This window comes from Pinus tabuliformis, chromosome 2_2 (genome assembly GCF_031772625.1).
Source record: "Pinus tabuliformis cultivar Carrire ecotype Pingquan chromosome 2_2, CPIR1, whole genome shotgun sequence".
In the NCBI taxonomy this organism is placed as follows: Eukaryota; Viridiplantae; Streptophyta; class Pinopsida; order Pinales; family Pinaceae; genus Pinus; species Pinus tabuliformis.
In genome coordinates this window covers 633,160,774-633,178,626 of record NC_142300.1, presented here as the reverse complement: position 1 = coordinate 633,178,626, position 17,853 = coordinate 633,160,774, and positions in this window count along the sequence as shown.

Below are 17,853 nucleotides of genomic sequence, written 5' to 3'. Positions count from 1 at the left end.
TCAACGAATCGGCCAGGATAACAATCTCAGGAGACTGGCCCCGAAGTCTACGGGACTGTCTCGGTAATTCAGCCACAGTTAAAAACTTTTAACTACTGCACACGCAAACAAAGTAAAATCTCAAAGCAAACCACCTAAAGTCTCTAAAGAACCAAACAAATTCGAATCACACGCCTAAAGAATCTAGGGCGTCAAACCATACACAAACAGTAGCCTTCCGGACAGAAAACACTAGTTGGTGATGAATCCCAACATCGCCGAATTCAATACAGAAGTGGTGGGTGGAACAGTTACCCCGGCAACCTGCTTAATGAATAGACCGGCACAAGTTCCTCCACTTTAACCGTCTCGAGTGAAGTTAACCCCCCGGAAAATCCAAGTGAGTCTAGCCGACGTCTGCTCCAGGTACAGTGGGATCTTCCCTCCATCGTCACCTCGGGTAGAATCCTAAAGATAATGGTCACTAAGGTTACCAACAGCAACAAATATACCTGGGGGAACAGTCTACAACCCGATAGCACGCAAGGGTAGAGTAACAAGCTCAATCCCCTTGCCGGCTCCTTGACAATAATCCAAGGTTTACCGACAAGTGACCCCAGGCTCCTCGACAATAATCTGAGGTTTACCGTTTGTAGTACGTGTGTATCTGGCGTCTTTCCCAATGAAGGAGGATTGATCCCCTCACTGGTTCGGACACGGTCTCGTGCTTCTCCTTTAAGAGGATCTTTCCCAGAGTACAAATGAAACAGTTGGATTTATCCTACCACAAGATGAGCTACTTGTTTGGTTTTACTGTCTTGGAGAGTTAATTACTCTCCTACTCCAAGACACTAGCCTGATCTATATTGGTGTTTCAGAGCCCTAGTATATAAAAGTTACTAAGTTGATTTTACTTTAAGCGTTAATTTTTTATGGCTTTTCTTTAGGACAAAAGGTAGTGGAGATGAAACTGATGGTGTGTAGACTCGACTCAAATCCACTAAAAAGATGCACTTAGGATGACTTATATTAATTTCCTTTTTCAATGAATTCCCTAGCTAAGAGAGTTGGAGAATGCAAAATTGATATAAAGACAACTTTCTTGGCAATGAAAATCAAAGAAACAAACTCTTTATCTTTTCCAAAGCATACAACACATGACCACTAATTACTTCACGAAAATTCCTTTTCTTTTCAAAGACTCAAATGCTACTAAAGCAAACTTTTCTTTAAAAGAGTTTTTTTGTATTTTTCCCTATATTAACAAAGCATGTAAAACTTACTTTAACAGAAATCAAAGTTGAAAAATCTATGGCAATCAAATCAACTCAATTTCACCCAAAAGCAAATCTAAGAGAAATGCACCTAAAAGTAAATCTAATGAGGCAAAAAGCCTACCAAGTATGATTCCAGGATGTTTTACTCAGTCAAAATTTAACTAAGGACTAGTTAATGCAGAATAAAAAACCAGTCAAAAACAAAAATCAAAATCTTTTGTTCTTTTTCTTAAGAATAAAATTCAAAGTTCAATCAACAAACTTTTTCGAGATTTGGCAAAGAGACAACACAAAGGTAGGTTTCTCACAAGGGTGGATTCTATGAAAGGCCCGACTCCTAAGAAGACTGAAAAGACCAGGGAGATCCAAGGTTTTACAACTTCTAAAGCCAAAGTCACTACAGGACCAATGCAAAAATCAAACCCTAGGGCAAAATCTCTATGAATTTCACTAAAACTCTTGACACTGATGAAACAAGCTTAGGTGAAGATTTATGGCAGATAACCAGTGGATCTGGGCAGAAAAACAAATTAAAAACAGAATCTAAGAGGCAAAAAGGAAAAAATTGAAATTTTCTCAATTTTGACAGGGTACGCAGGCAACCTGTTTACACAGGTGCGTGTACGCTCTGTGCACAAAGGTGCAGTGCGTACAGGTATGCACTGTGCTTAACTCAGAGGGTGCGTACTGCTAGCAAAACCAAGAAAAACTAAAATCTAATTTAACTCTAAGCTATCCCACCCAAATACACAGTCAAACAGCCAAAAACCAGAAAACAAACAACTTTTCTCAGATCAAAGTTTCACACAAAGGAAAAATCATTCACATCAATGGAGTCCCCAGTATGGTCGCCATTTTGTCATGCGGAAAGAGTCAATTTTGCAGACAAAACCGACCTCCCTAGAAGCTAAGGCTTTCTAGTGACAAACAAGACAACTAAACACTACCTTTCTCTAAATATGCATTTAGAATACAAGTAATCAGGTGATTATAACATACCTTTAGTCCAACGCTTTGTAATAGTCTAGCCTCGCCAATCCGGATGAGATCCTCCTTCTCTTCGAAACCTGCATTCACTAACAAGCCAAAAGATTAAATAGCACCTGAATAACTTATAAAATAAAACATATTCATCATACAGACCAAGGAGTATATGAAACAAATCATGTATAACAATCTGTTGAGAAAAGTGAGCTTATTTGTATTAAGTGGAAACAAAAGAAACCATTACAACCTGAGCCTTGGTGTTGTGCAGGTCCCTCCTAGGGTCCAGCAAGAGTTTTCCTTTACTTTGATCAGCTCACCCACTTCCAAATAAGGCTAAGAAAGGATGGGAATCTCTCCTCTCAAGCTCTATAAGGGAGTCCTAATTCCAGCAGCATCTACCCTTAGGAATGTTTAGCTTTCAACCTCCCCTCCTTCTGGTCCAATGCCTGTATTTATAGTGCTCTAGAGGAAGTTAATCAAGTCCACCATCAATGGGATAAGCCCCTCTTTGAATGGGATAGCTCCCCTCTTGATGGGATAAGTTCCTCTTTCATAGGGATACATGAACCATCTGGAGGCGCTCAATACACATCAAACAAGCTTCTAGAATGCTCTAGAAATTACCACAAGTAACTTTTTTGAAGTGAAACTTGCGCCTTTTGACCTTTACAAGAGTACGCACCCACCCCTTTACAGACAGAGCGTACAAGTACGCAGGTATTGTGAACTTGAGGTGCGTACACGCAGGTAAGGCTAAGAGAAACTGCGTACCCAGAGATATATAGATTTTTAAAGACTTTCTCTCTTTCTTGGAGTTTGACATGAAGAGCAGAGGTATGAGACTTGCCAAGGAGGATAGTATGACAGTTGATGGAGCCATACTAACTGGAAATAGTCATGGTGACAAATTTTAGTGTAATAGATCCCCATCCTTCAAAGTTTCCAGGAACAATATGAACTTTTGAGTGTTTAGTAAGTAACCATAAAATCTACAAAGGAATTCAAATTCAAAGAGAAAGGTTCCCAGATCCTCTTACCTCATACCATGAAAGTTGGGAAGGAAATATGGAGGGATGTTCTTCATATGAACACTGATATTAGTATCTTGAATGGGAAATCCAAGAGGATCTTATTCATTGTCATCATATCCATCCATTTCTTCTAGATTCTCTGCCACCTCTTCTTCTTCTAACTGAAAAAATGGATGGTGGTGTGGCTCTTACTGCACCATGTGATCGAATGGGGGGGGGGTTTGGTGTTGGAGAAGTATATTTTGCTATAATTTTTTTTGAATAAGAATGCTAATTCAATGCAATTTTTTTGTCAATGAAATGAAATTTAGCTAATGAATTTTTTTGTTCTTGCATAAAGTAAAATAAATGAATCAAATGTGGAAGAAAACAATGCATACTTTAACACCTCCCCGGAAATGACACCAAAAAGTGATGAGCCCTAGTATTGCAACAACAATGTTGCAACCCCCAAGGCTACCAACTTAAATTATCAACATGTGGTTCGTACAAAATTAAGAGGTGTCGACGTTATATGTATGACATACAATGTGTCCTTATTTCATTGATATGATGTAATGGAGTGAATTTCATGAAATCAAAGCCTAAACTAATTGCAGAAATGGAAATGTTACTTTGAAAAGAAATTAATCCTAGGCAAGAACAACAATTTGTAATTGAAATCCTAAGAGCATGAATTCAAATAAATAAGCCTAATATACTTTGTAAAAGGGATGTCCTAACTGTTGTTTAGAGCCTAGGGGTCATTATTCAAGCCTAAGGGATAAAAACCAAGCTTTTGGGGAAAATATGGTCAAGTTTACACATGCTACAGGAGTGCTACAGGAGGTTGCTACAGGAGGCCCTTTTTTGCTACAGGAGTGAGAATATTGCTAAATTACCAAGTAAATAAAATTCAAATGTGATGGAATTTTTTATTAATTAATTAGGATGCATTGGTTCTCCATTTCAATTGGAATCAATCCAAAATACCCTTGCTAACACATGCTAAAAATAACAAAAAATTACCGCTCTAAAAACTGGAAATTCAAGAACTAGTGAGCTAATTAACCTATCCAATGACTAACCTAATCAACTGAAAATTTAATGGGAGATTTTTTTTATTAAATTGAATGTTTTTATGACCTAATAAAAATATAATCAACTCAAATGTAGCTCATTAAAATGTTCTAAAAAATAGTAGAAAATTACTACTATTTTGCTACAAGGGACTTCCATAAATTCTAGATTTGTGAAGTAGTAAACCAATCCAAGTAGCTCAATGATGAATATAAATTTTAAAAGTTATTATAAGGACTCATCATTCTTTTTAATATGTAAATAACTTGCAAAACAACTCACTTCAATCATTTAACCAATTTAACCTACAACAAAAGAAGCATGAATAATGATTGTAGAAATAAGAGATGCAAGTGAAAAAGGTATTCAAAGGACATAAAGAAATCATAAATAGGCCTCTAAGGCTCCTGGGATAGACAAGACCAAGGAAAATCAGAGCCGTATTAATAAAACCAAGCTTTAGAAGCTAAAAATGGCACCCAACTTCATTATTTTAATCAATCCAACTACATCCTTGCTAGAAATGAAAGTGGAGCTTCTAACAAGTTTTATCCAGAAGAATACTAAGAAATACATTTCCCTAGAGGAAAATTCGAATTGGTACTTACACAAAATGATGAGGAAGAATTATCCATGAAAGGAGGAAGCTTTCCCTTCAAAAATACCTCAAATAGTAGATCTGGTTCCCAGCACTAGGAATCTGCATTAAATGACAGGGAACACGTTCCTATATTTTCTCAATCACTGGAGCTCCAGAATTTGTCAATGATTTAATGATATTTTGTTCATTTATTATCCAATATTGATCCTCTTGTAGTAGGTAGAAATCCCCTATATTATCTCCTCCTCCAAATCTTCATAATCTGCCCAATATTCTCACAATATTATACAAAAATAAATAATATTAGACACAAATATGAAATTATCTCTAAACCTTCCTAATGAACATATTAAAGCTAAGAAAACATTATTAAGTGTAGAAGGATAGGTTTAATAAAGAATTCATGTGCCTAAGAAAGGTTAGATGGGCCTTAATTTGTGTTTAATTTGGAGGCCCGTCACTATTTATCATATAGATGTGTATTAGACCCATTCCCAGAGTTTTATGCATTATCGTACTAGTGTCGTCACAAAGTGTATCTTAAGTGTCGCACCTAGCCGAAGGGATTCAATTGTACGTTATTAAAAGGAAGTTTTGTTTCATTCTACTACACTATTGTGTCTTATTCATCATAAGGAAATACATTATATATATTCCCCAAGTCTTGAGCACTTTCGTACAAGTGTTGTCATTGTCGTTGCAAAGTGTACCCTAAGTGTCGCACTTGGAGGAGGTTGTTGTATTATCGTCACATTGAGGGGATCATGTTGTTCTTGTGTACTGAGTGTTCAATGTTGTGTCATCAATTGTTTTGAGTGTGTGTGATCATTCATAAGTTCAATCCTAGTCTCACTTCTACCTCAATGATCCCACACTTAGCCAAACCTAATTCAGCCTCCTTGAACTGCGCATTGTGTAGTGACAAGGTTCAAGCTCCCCCCTTTCCTCTTAGAACTACACAATGTGTAGTTCCTGCTTCCAAGGATCATGCATTGTGCAGTCTTAGTGCTCAACCTTTCCCTCGTTACCTCCATATCTACATAGTTTACCCTTCCAGTTAATCTTCTTCTCCACATTACATACTGCAAATCCTCAAGTTGTATCCATGCCTCCCTGAGCTGCGCAATTGTGCAATCCCTAGGTCTCTCTCTCTCCTAAATTGCAAATTGTGTAGCCTCAACGCTCAATCCTGCCTCATTGAGGCCCTTAATTGCGCAATATTCATGCCTAGGCTTCTAGAATTATGCATTGCACAATCTCAAGCCTTAGTCCCTCACTCTTGTCCAATGGAATTTTGAACTACGCAATCCCTGAGATTTCCTCCCGATCCCGTACCCAATTCTAGGTCAACCAGTGGCTTTCAAGAAGCAGGTTAGACTAGGATATTTCTAGACTAATATCATCTCATCATGAGTGGATTTCACTTTCAATTATTATATCTTGACCTAAAAAGATGATGCTTGGAGAGGAAGAGAAGAAGACTATGTTAAAAGACACTTGTGAAGTTGGAACCATGAGGAAGTCATCGAGCAATAATATGAAGAGGCACTAGCTTCTGAAATAATATCAAAGATTAGGATTGCATGAAGACTCCATATCAATCAACCCCTTGGAGGATGAATACAAAGCACATGAATTAGGGGAATTTTGAGGTCTAAAATGGGTCTCCTGAGAAAAATATACAACCAAAATAAACTTTATAAGAACCAATAGGATTCAAGATAATGATGTAAACCATGGGGTATAATTCACAATTTTTGGAGTAAAAAAGTAAAAAGATTAAAATAAAATAAAATAACAAAACAACTTTTCATCTCGTATTTTCAACTATCTCCCTAAGGTTTTACTCAAATTTTTAGCATGAGTACTAATTGGATGAAAAATTCAATTCCTCATCTAGGAGTACCCATGTTGCATAGTTTCGATAGACCCTGCTACACGAAAAATGAGAAGTACATGAAAAAATGTGATTGCAATCATGTTTTTAATGTATTTCTCATTTTTGTGTAGTAGGGTCCATAAAAAGTATGTAACATGGGTACTCCTTGGATGAGGAATCAAATTTTTCTTCCAATGAGTCTTGTCACTCGAAATTTGAGTAAACCCATCTGGAGATAAGTTGAAAATACGAGTTGAAAAAATATTTTTTTCTTTTTTCCCTCTAAAATTTAATGATGTAATATAATATTATTTTATTATTTCTACTATTATTTTATAATTTCATTAGGAGACCATTTTAGAACTCAAGATTCCCCTAATGAAAGATCCTTCATGAAGATGCAAATAAAGCAACAAAAGGAGAAACTTGGTAATGCCACATCATCATGAATCTCCATGTCATCATTGTTAAGAGTCATCTCAAGAGTCACATGTGTCATAGTGTCTTACCACATCATATGTGGAATGTAATTATGTAATTCTCAAAAATGAGAAAATTAAAAATGTGTGGAAGACCAAGGGTCCCACATAGAATATGAAGATCCACTAGAAATTTCTAAAGTCTTATAGAAGCTCAAAGGTCATGTAGGAATTTGAAAAGTCATTGTAGAAGCTCAAGAGTCATGAGGGAGGTCAAGAGTCACATGGGAGGTGGAGAGTAACCTCATTTTTATAAATACACCCTCATAACTCAAGAAAATGGACTTTTGGAAGTTGAACTTTCACTTTGGTTTCTCTAGTTTGACATAGGAGAGAAGATCATTCTTTGGAGGAACAAGTGGTGACTTAATGTTCCACTATTATAGCTAGGGTGGAAGCATTGTACTTGTATATATTGGCACTTTCATTTAATATATGAAGCTCTATGAGCCAACACATTTTCATGCACGTATCATGAATATCATATAACTATTCTTTAGATTTTTTTGGTATATGTTTCGTTCATATGTATTAAGGAAATTAAAATATTTCGGTGGCTTTGGTACTTATCTTGTTAAATATGTGTTGTATTTGATTTTATGATCGTGGTTGTGTTGTTAAATAATTTTCAAGTTAACTAATGATCCTCTTATTCTCTTGTGTGTCTCTTTTAGGATATTGATATTACTTTTCTTCTAGAGGCTCACTCTCTTTCTCCTCGCCATGAAAGTACCTTATATACATTGCAATTGTATGCCTCACAATGTCATCTTGCTTCTTTCAAAGAATGTTGTATAACATCGTATGTTAATAATTTTAGCCAAGGAAAATCCCCAAGGACAATGGAAATCGATCATATTTCCAGTTGGGGCTACTACTCCAAACTGTGTGAGGTATAATTGGGACTTCACATCGAGGAGAACCCTTTGGTTGATGGATTTCAAACACTGTCAACAAGATGTCACATTTTGTATGGTTATGCTATAGTAGCAACCTTGTGATAATAAGACATTTAATCTGAAATAATGTTTAGTGAAGGTTGAAGGAATATTTTTTTGAACATGTGAACACCATTTGGGCAAAATCGTAAGCAACATATGGTTGATAAAAGTTTAGTTGAGTTTGCTAAATGTTGGTTGAGATATATTACTAGTGCTAGGGTGCCTTTACTTGATTCATGTTGGTTATGGCAGATGTTTTTGCATTACTAGGTTTGAGTACTCAACTTTAATCACAAAGAGGTGTAATGAAGAGTGCTAGGTTAAATTCACAGGCATTGATTTATATCCAAAATTTCTTGAGTTCGAGTTTGTCAAGCAGTGACAATCTGCATTGCCAATATAGTTATGCATTCAATCAAGATTGTCACCTAGGTTTGATATGTATGCTAAGTAGAGGTCTTGTTGAGAGTCTCGAAATACTACTAAGGTTAGTTGACAGGTTGATGTGACTTGGGTAGAGACATTAGGATTTGTTGAGCAAAGATGCAAAGATTTATGTGTGAGGGCATTGTTATGCAGGCAGAGTACTTAGCTAATTTGCATGTTGCTGACCATTGCAGAGATGTTTAGAAGTGAATTGGTTATTCATGTAAGCTGCTACGATTTTATATTGATGTCCCTATTGAGCAGAATAATATTCAATTGAGCATAAATAATATTTCATATCGACGAAGTAAACACATTTTTTTTTATATTATTTAATTTGATTTTGAGCATAGATGGATCTAGTCTGGAAATATTGAAATGTGGTCCACTGAGGAAATTTTAAGGTTGGATCCTTTTGAGCAAGTGGTGGCTTGATGATAAGGGTGGAAAGGTGGTGCAAGGAGGAGATTGGAGTCTCCTTCAGTTCAGAACCCGAGAACACTTTAGGGTGGTAGGGTGGTGCTAGGGAAAGTTAGATCCTGTGCAGGGTGTTGGAGAATCCTTTTAGTCGAAGTTAATAAATCCTAGTCATTGGAGAATCCTTCTAGTTAAAGTTAGTAAACCATGGCATTGGATCATCCTTCCAGTCAGAGCTGGTAAACTAGGTTGTTGAAGCATATTTTCAACTAGAGTTGATAAATCAGGGGGTTGGAGCCTCCTTCTAGTTGTAGCAAGAGAATCTTGGAAGTTGTGCTTCCTATTGATGTAATATTTAAAAGACTTGTATTAAGAAGTATTCAGTGATTTTTATCCTGAAAGGGTTTCCACCTAAAATATCTTGTGTATTGTCTTGGATGTTGTGCGTTGTTGAATGGTAATGAAAATTTATGTTTTGATTTAATGTTAATGGTAATTAATTCTCTATGAAGTTAAAATTAATTAATTGAAGAGAAATAACGATTCAAGCCCTTCTATTTATTTCCAACAATTGGTATCAAAGCATGTTCCTTCTTTACAACTTCACAACTAGAAGGAAGATCTCAGAAGTGCAGAGATGGGAAAGTCAAAGAAGCATGCATCCAAACGATCAAAGGAAGTATCTAGTATTGCATTAGTCTCCAAATCTATTACAACTAATAAAGAGAGTAAATTTGGTTATCTAGATCCTGAGTTCGATGAAGCCAAATATGAAATATGGGAATCTAGAATGGAACCTTATTTGAAAGCTCATGGAAGTGATGTTTGGCACTCTATTGTTTCTAAATATGCATCTACTAATGAATTTGGAAGATACGATAAAAAAGCCACATATGTCATTCTTAATGCTTTTCCAGGCCTTGTAAAAGAAAAAGTTGATCAATGCTTATCAGCCAAAAGTATTTGGAAGAAGATCCATGACCTCTACTCGAAAAGGCATGTAGGTCACGATGAAAATGTTGATGATGATTATGATTTCGATGAAGTAGATGATGAAGAAGAAAAAACTATTGACATAGAGGGAGAGTTGATCAATCACTTATGTGATATTAACAAATCAAGGAAGAAAAAATATATACTTGAAGAAGAGGTTTCCCTTATAAGGCTTCAATTGAAATAAGGTGAAAAGAAAGAGAAAACTTGACAAGCCAGTTAGAGGAATCTGTTCAGAAGTAAGTAGCAGAAGTTGGTAAAAAAAAGGAACTTGATACATCTCTATCAGAAATAAATAGTTTAAGAAAGGAAAGCTAAAGGCAGAAGGAAAAAATGTAAGATTTTAATAAATAAATAGAAAAGGTAACCCTTCTAATTCTATAAGTAGAGGAGGTGGAAGAAAGAAGAAAAGCTTTAAAAATCTGTTTTCAGGAAGATATTACTCAAATGCAAAGAGAACTTGGCGCTTCCATGAATGAAATAGACAAGCTGAGAAAATGGTAGAAGGATAAGTTCATGGATTAAGAAAGGAAGAATAATGTCATTGCTTAATTGAAGACGAAGTTGAAAGAATAATATGAAGCTACATGCAATAAAGGCGTAATCTCCAAGCCCCCGCAGATAAAAATTGATAAAAATCATAATAACAAGATCCCTCAAAAGACAAATCAAGGTGAAGAACAAAAGAAATATGGAAATGTTGTTTCTTTGAGAAGTAATGTTGAATTGATCAAAGGAAAGGATCAACAAAGGGGTTGTACCTCCTCTAAGGAATAATTTATATAGAATATTGTCAAGACAAAGCATCTCATCGAGGTACCCTAGTATGTTTAATGGGTATTGTTTCTCATGTTCTAACTTTGGGCATATCACTAGGGATTGTGAATCTTATGGCACAAATGATTTTCAAGGTCATTACCAAAACCCTAGAAGCAATTTTGTATGATAACAAGACAAATTTTTAAAGGACTTTATCATCAAAAAGTATATGTGAGTTTCTAAGTCTTTCAGGGATCACATAGAATGATTCAAATTCCATAACTATGGAAACATAACTAGTGATTGCAGATATTAAAGGAAAATAATGATATTAGGTACAAGAATATTTGGAGAAGAAAATAAAAGCAAGAAGATCAGGTGAATGAAAAATATTAGCATTCATGCTCTCAGGATTTGTGAAATCGCAAAATCATGATGAATCTATAATGGGAGGTGTGGAGGATTAGGATGATCTAGCTCTAGAGACAACTCACACATTATTCTGAAGAATCCATCTTGATGGTTCCCTATCGTGTGGATACTAAATAGGGGAATTCTAAATAACAAGTTGGTAGAAGGTAGATTGTAGAAGTTTTCAGAGAAAATTTTGTAGAAATTTCACCTGTAGAACAAACCGATATATGCAATGTCCTAAAGCATAATACTTGTTCTACTTCTAAAAAACATTAAGCGGAAGCATAATCGAATTCATGAGCAACATCAAGTAGAAACATGCATAATTGATCAAGAGAAATAATCACACATAACACAATATATATCCAAGGGAAAGCACCAGCATAAAACCCCAACCATGTATTATCAATCAAGTGGAAATCATCTTCACAATACAAAAAGAATCAGCTCTCAAGCTATTTAGTTCTCAATGAACTATGAAGATATGAAGATATATCTCATGAACCAACCAAACCTTGTATATAAAGGCTTTACCTATGGTCCAATCCCTATTTCCTTGCGTAGTTTGCTTAGGAAATAATAGCAAAAGCATATGCAATTATCTCCAAACATACCAATTAACCAATGGTCCAACTACACAATCCTTGAGGACACTAGGTCCTCAACCATGCAAAAACTGCTTACTAGAAATAGTCAAGCCTCTGATAGTACACTGTCCCACATCTGATCTCAACTAGGTCTCTGACAGAACTGACATGCAACAGTTATCCATGAGTGAATCCTCAGATATCTAAAATAATAGTTGTCACATGCATGCAAGCATTAACAAACTATATTTTATTATTTTAACAACTTGTTAAAATAATCTAACTCGACTTGACTAGATAGAACTAAGTCAACTAATTCTCTCATTATAGAACTCATACTTATTCCCTCAATCAGTGGAGGAAATTAAGGATAAATTCCTCAATCAGTGGGACAACTCATGTGCATGCTCACAAAGACTTCAAATTCGAATTTCCTTAGCTAATTAACTCAACTGAATTAATTAATTAATATCTCCAACTGTTGTTAAGACCAAAATTAATTTTACTTCCTATATATAGGCTAGGGACTGCTATAAATAGGAAGGGACCTAGAAATTTTATTTTTAGAACTTTCTATTTTTAGCAGTTTCACCTCTCACCCAATGTGGCCAATGACCTCACTGACCAAACTACTATTTTTAGACATGCTATTTTTAGTAGGTCTATTTTTAGCACATTCTAAATTTAGCATTTCTTGTTGCACACTTTTCAACACTCCCTCTCAACAAGAAAGGCTTTCTCTCGAACCTGATCCTGTAACTGTAGAATATTCTTCATGAAACACATATACCTGGTCCACTTGCTCCAACAACACTTGGAACAAAAACACTCCCAACTGACCACTCTGTTGGGCTAGGAACATACTATGATGTTAAAGCTCTACCTGCTACTTACAAGTGCTCCCTCTCTGACATCTGCACTACTGCAACATCTCCATGCATCTCGCACCATTGCACACCTCTCTATGCCACCTAACACTGTGCAAAACACTTGTGCCTCTCGCATTGCTGCAGCCTGCTAGTTATGCGATGTCCTGGGATTCCCTGCACTGTCGCTTTCTCTGCCGCTCCATCCGCATCTATCTCTACCCAATCAGTCAGTTCCTGCTACTCCACATCGGGGCTCCTGTAGTAAGGTCTCATCCAAGAGGTTGGGTACCTCAAGGATCCTGCCCCTCCTCCTTGGGACGATTACTTTATATCGCCCCACCTCCTACCTGGAGGTATGGCTGCATGTGATCCCTCAGCCCACCTGGCTCAAAGTTTCCCCCTACTGGAGGTCTCTGCATGATTAGATGTCTCTACTTGATCTCCACTCAGCTTCCCCTGTTGTGGCTGCTCCACAACCTCCTGAAGTTGCTGCACCAATTGTGGCTCCTCCACAATAATCAGAGACTTCTTCTAGCTCTGCATGTTGAGAGGTAATATACCCTCCCTCTCAACCACCAAGTCTCCATCAGTTTCCTTACTTCTCAAGGCTTTGCATGCATCTTGAACCTCAAGAGCATACAGGTTCTTGACCTGTGAACCAATTTGCTTCACCTGTCTAGTGATGATGTGTCTAAGGAAAACCTTTCCCTTACTGAAGACTACATCATAGCCTCTATCTTCCAGCATCATGATCGACACCAAGTTTCTCTTTAGTCCTAGTACACACTTGACATCGGTCAAGGTAAGGCGAGCTCCATGATCCCTCTGAAAAAATACCGTGCCTACACCTAAGACACTATACTTCTCATCATTACGCATCGCTATGAGTATCTGGAGATCTTTCTCCTCCAAAGTACTGGACAAACTCTTGTCGCTGGTCATGTGGAAAGAAGCTCCACTATCAAGAAACCAACCACTTCCCACCATGGATGAAACCATGCATGCGAAGAGTGTGAAATCCAACTCAAACTGTGAAGTCAGTGCCTCACCTTCAGATCCTTCCCTAGATCCCTTCTTGGATTTCCTCTGTGGACAATTTGCAACATAATGGCCCACCTCATGACAACGAAAGCATCGCACTTTAGATTTGTCAACCTTCTTCCCATCATTGGAAGAACTAGATTTGGAAAGAGAAACCTTCTCCTTCCCCTTCTTCGCCTTACTCGCTAAGGCACAGCTCTCCTCATCATGCATGGATGAAGAACTGTCTCTGGTGCTCCGTTTGATCTCCTCCTGCTTCAAATATGACCATAGTCATTCCCAATCTGGCAGTTTCTCCCTTCCATTCACCGAGTCCCGGTAGCTATGCCAACTCTTAGGAAGGCCAAGGAGCGTTAGACTCACCATATCCTCATCCGATGTCATGACCCCTACACTTGCAAGCTCATCCCAGCATGTGATGAGCTTGGTCAGATACATAGAGATCCTCTCATCCCTTTCACACTTGATCTTTTGAAGTTTGTCCTTCAGTTCCAGCTTCCTCTGATTACTGCTATTCTAATATAAATCTTTCAATGTTTTCCACATTGCATGCGGAGTTTCCTTCCCATGGAGGCTCGAGACAATGTGATCTCACACTCCCTCCAAGAGAATTCTCCTAGCTCTAGCCACACACTTCCTCCATTCCACCTGCTCAGTCTTGTCAGTAGGCTTAGGGATTTCTTGATCAATGAAATCCTTAAGACCATTATCTTCCAAAACCGCCTCCATGCAATCCTTCCAAGCTATATAGTTTGAGCTACCATCAAGGGCATACTCAAGCCTCAAACCTTAGAACGCCATCAATGAAATAGATGTGATAAGAATTTGAGATCTATATCCCGAATAATAAACTTCGAATTTCTCCTGCTAGTATATTGTTCTTGCTTGATCACATGTGCTCTAATACCATGTAGAAATTTCACCTGTAGAACAAACCGATATATGCAATGTCCTAAAGCATAATACTTGTTCTACTTCTACAAAACATTAAGCGGAAGTATAATCGAATTCATGAGCAACATAAAGTAGAAACATGCATAACTGATCAAGAGAAATAATCACACATAACACAAGATATATCCAGGGGAAAGCACCAACATAAAACCCCAACCATGTATTATCAATCAAGTGGAAATCCTCTTCACAATACAAAAAGAATCAACTCTCAAGCTATTTAGTTCTCAATGAAATATGAAGATATGAAGATATATCTCGTGAACCAACCAAGCCCTATATATAAAGGCTTTACCTATGGTCCAATCCATATTTCCTTGCGTATTTTGCTTAGGAAATATTAGAAAAAGCATATGCAATTATTTCCAAACATACCAAGTTAACCAATGGTCCAACTACACAATCCTTGAGGACACTAGTTCCTCAACCATGCAAAAACTACTTACTAGAAATAGTCAAGCATCTGATAGTACACTATCCCACATCTAATCTCAACTGGGTCTCTGATAGAACTAACATGCAACAATTATCCATGAGTGAATCCTCAGATATCTAAAATAATAGTTGTCACATGCATGCAAGCATTAACAAACTATATTTTATTATTTTAACAACTTGTTAAAATAATCTAATTGGACTTGACTAGATAGAACTAAGTCAACTGATTCTCTCATTATAGAACTCATACTTATTCCCTCAATCAGTGGGGGAAATTAAGGATAAATTCCTTAATCAGTGGGACAACTCATGTGCATGCTCACAAAGACTTCAAATTCGAATTTCCTTAACTAATTAACTCAACTGAATTAATTAATTAATATTTCCAACCTCTGTTAAGACCAAAATTAATTTTACTTCCTATAAATAGACTATGGACTGCTATAAATAGGAAGGGACCCAGAAATGCTATTTTAAGAACTTTCTATTTTTAGCAGTTTCACCTCTCACCCAATGTGGCCAATTACCTCACTGGCCAATTGCTATTTTTAGACATGCCATTTTTAGACATGCTATTTTTAGCAGGTCTATTTTTAGCACATTCTAAATTTATCAGTTCTTGTTGCACACTTTTCAACAACATTCAACATTATGGGTAGTTTCAGTGGAGTAGTACTTTTGGCGGGAAAATTCATGAACATAATTGCAAAATGACTTATTGTTGTTGATACATATTGATAGGTAGAATCAACTATGGAAATCCATGAGAAGCATAGCATGTCAGGGGAAGAAAATCAATCAAAGGAAGAAAGGTATATTTCAAGAATTCAAAGGAAGATATTTCATCATGAGTAGTTACCCTTTTCCATTGATTTCAAAGGGGGGGAGAAATCAGGACAAGAAGATTAGAAGCATGAATTTGAAGGGAGCATAAATAGCAGGGGGAGTATGTGTTGCCATGAAATAAAAATGGGGATATTATTGAATGGTGTTGTCATTAATGCAAACATTGATCCTTGAACACTCTTAATATTCATCTAGTTTGCATTGATTGGAAGCTCCAAATAACAAGAAGCCATGGAAGAGAGGAAGGGAAAGTCTATAAGCCCTACACTCGTTGAATATTTTGAGGACAAAGATCATTGTATTATTTTGTAATACTATCTTCATTTTATATCCCTTGTCATGCTGATTCCAATGATAAGTGGTATATATCCAAGTCCGCATGGTTGAGGAATTAGGATACATACCACTTATCATTGGACTCAACATGACGAAGGATATCAATTGAAGATGGTCTTGTGAGAAAAAACATTGATCTTCATCCTAGAAATCTTCAACAAGTGCAAGGCTTCTAGGGTTTCCCCTCCTCTCTTCCAAGGCTTCTTGTTATTTGGAACTTCCAATCAATGCAAACTAGATGAATATTAAGAGCATTATGGGATCGACACTGGAATTACTGAAAGCACCATTCAACAATCTCCTCCTTTGTTGTTGATGACAACACACATACTCCCCTTATGATTTATGCTCCCCCTAACTTCATGTTTTTTTTCTTCATCTCCTTATTGTTAAATGGTGTTTCCATTGATGCTAACATCAATCCTTGAATGCTCTTAATATTCGTCTAGTTTGCATTGATTGGCACCCCACTTTTGGCCAAGAAGCCCAAAAGAAGATCCCACAAGTAATTTTTTTGTATTCAAGAAAATTAAATTAAAATATCTTAGTCAAAGTCAAAAGGGATTTTATTAAGGGAAATATTGAAAATTGAACTAAAATTTGCTTCTAATGGTTGTTGAGGGTTTTGGATCCAAATTCAAATCTAAAATTTAAGTTTTGAAGGTTTATTTCCCTCCATTGGGGATCAAGTTATCTCCACCTGAAATCCCCTCGTCATCTCTATAAAAGAAGACTCAATATCTTTACAAGATGTACAGTAAAAAAGTTTTGATCTCTTGTGAAGCTCTATGACCTTTGGTAGTCTTGCAAAACCAAATAAGGTAAAAAAATATGGGTTTTTATCTATCTTTTGGGTTAAGGGTTTTTGGGTTTATTTTTTCTTTGTTATTTATTGGGATCATTTTATCATTCTCTAAGCTCATTCAGCCTCCTCTCAGGAAATTATGAAATAATTATTGAAGGCAGATCAAAGGTAATTAGCAGAGAAATTTTAGCCCTTATAGGAGACTATTCAAACCTCCTTCCAGACCTAATTTGTGGAAAATCTGCAACTCTAATTCGTGGGAAGTTTATTTGAGTTTTAGGTCTTCCCTTAATAGATATTTCTTAAGGCATTAAGCATTGATCAAGTCTAATTTTGTTTGCACCCTTGAGAATTCTTTAATGTCTAGCATTGAAAATCAATATTATGGGCCTTTCATTGAAATATGTTTGCATCGGCTCGGGCCTCCTAAGGCCACCTTTATGCACTAGTTCGACCTTCATCAAGGAAATTCAATGGAAGCATACACCTTTGGTCCCTAGATCAGTTTGATAGCATTTTCATTTGTTGATCAGTTCTACAACAAATCATGTCAAGAAGATATGTCATGATATATGCTTTACATTTAGCTCTTGTGTAAGTCGAACCTCTATCTCTAAGGTCAATGCAAATTACTCTAAGGAATTTGAACTTCTTGTAGCAACATAATTGGAACAACTTTTGAACCCATGGCTTAAATAAGAACCTTCTACAAATTGTATTTTCTTATGCCCTAGT